The sequence below is a fragment of the Chiloscyllium punctatum genome, unplaced genomic scaffold (genome assembly GCF_047496795.1).
Source record: "Chiloscyllium punctatum isolate Juve2018m unplaced genomic scaffold, sChiPun1.3 scaffold_669, whole genome shotgun sequence".
NCBI lineage: Eukaryota > Metazoa > Chordata > Chondrichthyes > Orectolobiformes > Hemiscylliidae > Chiloscyllium > Chiloscyllium punctatum.
Window position 1 is genome coordinate 24,782 of NW_027310403.1, and position 2,500 is coordinate 27,281.

The window sequence follows — 2,500 nt, forward strand, 5'->3', positions numbered from 1 at the left end:
TGGCCGGTGCCCGTTCCCGCCTCTGCTTTTCCTAGGGCAAAGCTGCTGCACGCCTCGTGATACTCCGCGGGCGACATGGTGGCGGTGATCCTGCCTCCGTCGCTGCGGTGCGTTGGGGCACGCATCGCCTCTTGGGCGCCCTGTTTTTTTTCAACCAATAGATGTATGTCTCTGCGGGCCGCACCAGGCTGGTGCTCCCCACAGCTTCACGCCACCCTGCTCCGCCCGCACGCCGGCGTGCAGGTGGCTGCTGCTAAAGGTGGGGAGTGTATGTGCGGTCCGGGTGGCTTTCCTCTGGCGAGGGAGAGACCTTAAGCAAACTCAGAGACAAATCTTGACGGTCGATCACTCGTAAAAAATAAAACGTGACAAACTTTGTGTTGGTTCAAGTACGAAAGGATCTCTGTCGGCTTGGGGGTACGCCCGTTTCAACTTGTCTCGCGAGGGTGGTTTCGGGGCCAGCAGGAGAGCTCGTCGGGGTAGCAGGCCCTGCAGCCGTGGTCACCGCCAAACCCCCCCAACTCGAGCAAGTGAAAAAAAAAAGTAACAGGAGCGAAAGCATCTCTGTCGGCTTGGGGGTACGCCCGTTTCCGTTTCAACTTGTCTCGCCAGGGTGGTTTCGGGGCCAGCAGGAGAGCTCGTCGGGGTAGCAGGCCCTGCAGCCGTGGTCACCGCCAAACCCCCACAACTCGAGCAAGTGAAAAAAAAAAGTAACAAATAAGAAAGGATCGTCGGCTTGGGGGTACGCCCGTTTCCGTTTCAACTTGTCTCGCGAGGGTGGTTTCGGGGCCAGCAGGAGAGCTCGTCGGGGTAGCAGGCCCTGCAGCCGTGGTCACCGCCAAACCCCCACAACTCGAGCAAGTGAAAAAAAAAAGTAACAAATAAGAAAGGATCGTCGGCTTGGGGGTACGCCCGTTTCCGTTTCAACTTGTCTCGCGAGGGTGGTTTCGGGGCCAGCAGGAGAGCTCGTCGGGGTAGCAGGCCCTGCAGCCGTGGTCACCGCCAAATCCCCACAACTCGAGCAAGTGAAAAAAAAAGTAACAAATAAGAAAGGATCGTCGGCTTGGGGGTACGCCCGTTTCCGTTTCAACTTGTCTCGCGGGGGTGGTTTCGGGGCCAGCAGGAGAGCTCGTCGGGGTAGCAGGCCCTGCAGCCGTGGTCACCGCCAAACCCCCCCAACTGTTGGGCGCCTACCTGCGCGGGGCAGGAGGACACTTTCCGATTTCAAATCTCCGTTTGCCGAGTCCACCCCGAACGCACGCGGGCGGGCGGGTTCGCATCACCCTTCGTCACAAGGGGCGAAGCCCGTTCCACCGTCTCGTCAGTAGTGCCGACCGGTCTGTGATCGACGAGGGGAGCCACACCAGGTCCGGCCCTGCTGCTTGGCGGCACCGCGTCGTCGGGAGCTCGCGACAGACGGAGGGTTTCGGTGTACTCTCCAGCCACGGGAAACGAAGCCGGTGATGCAGGCGCCGGTCTTTCGCTCCCAAATCGGCTGGGTTTACATCGTTGCTATCTAGTCACGCTCCCTTCAAACCCGACGGGGTACCTATTCCCCTCACCCGTCTGTGCGTATACAGCCTCTTTGCACTTGCGGGATGGGGGTGGTGGTTTAAAGACTCTCGAGTTGCCGCCCGTCGGTCTCCGAGCTCCGTGCAGTAGTGATCCCCAGCGAACTGCCAGCAGGGCGAACGAGCGATCCCGCTCTCGGTCGGGGCGCCTGGCGTCGATCGGTGGTCGGTGGCTTGCGGGCAAGCTGCGCTGTGAGTGTGGGAACGAGTATGACGAGCCGTTGCCGCGACTCCCAGTCCACCTCGGCGGTGGCTGGGCCGGGCGGGCGTCTGCTCGGGCGAGTGCCGCCCCCGCCTCCTCGCAGGAAGTCCGCTCGCCGACACGCCGCCACGTGCACGCGTCAGTGACGCTGCCGAACCGATGGCCGGTGCCCGTTCCCGCCTCTGCTTTTCCTAGGGCAAAGCTGCTGCACGCCTCGTGATACTAGGCGGGCGACATGGTGGCGGTGATCCTGCCTCCGTCGCTGCGGTGCGTTGGGGCACGCATCGCCTCTTGGGCGCCCTGTCCTCCTCCCCCCAATAGACGTATGTTTCTGCGGGCCGCACCAGGATGGTGCTCCCCATCGCTTCACGCCACCCTGCTCCGCCCGCACGCCGGCGTGCAGGTGGCTGTAGCTCAAGGTGGGGAGCGTATGTGCGGTCCGGGTCGCTTTCCTCTGGCGAGGGAGAGACCTAAAACAAACTCAGACAACTCTTGACGGTGGATCACTCGGCTCGTGCGTCGATGACGAACGCAGCTAGCTGCGAGAATTAATGTGAATTGCAGGACACATTGATCATCGACACTTTGAACGCACTTTGCGGCCCCGGGTTCTTCCCGGGGCCACGCCTGTCTGAGGGTCGTTTGGCAATCAATCGCACTCGCCTTGGCTGGCGAGAGCGCGGCTGGGGTGTCGCAGAGGACCCGTCCTCTTTGTCCCCCTAAGTTC

General features: G+C 61.8%; 1 non-coding gene across 1 annotated transcript; it reads left to right on the forward strand.

Annotated features, from left to right (window-relative positions):
• The first annotated feature begins 2,260 nt into the window (after positions 1-2,260).
• On the forward strand, positions 2,261-2,414 carry LOC140473651 (5.8S ribosomal RNA). Its single transcript, XR_011958505.1, has one exon. It is a non-coding gene; the product is annotated as a 5.8S ribosomal RNA (ribosomal RNA).
• The last annotated feature ends 86 nt before the right edge of the window (positions 2,415-2,500 follow it).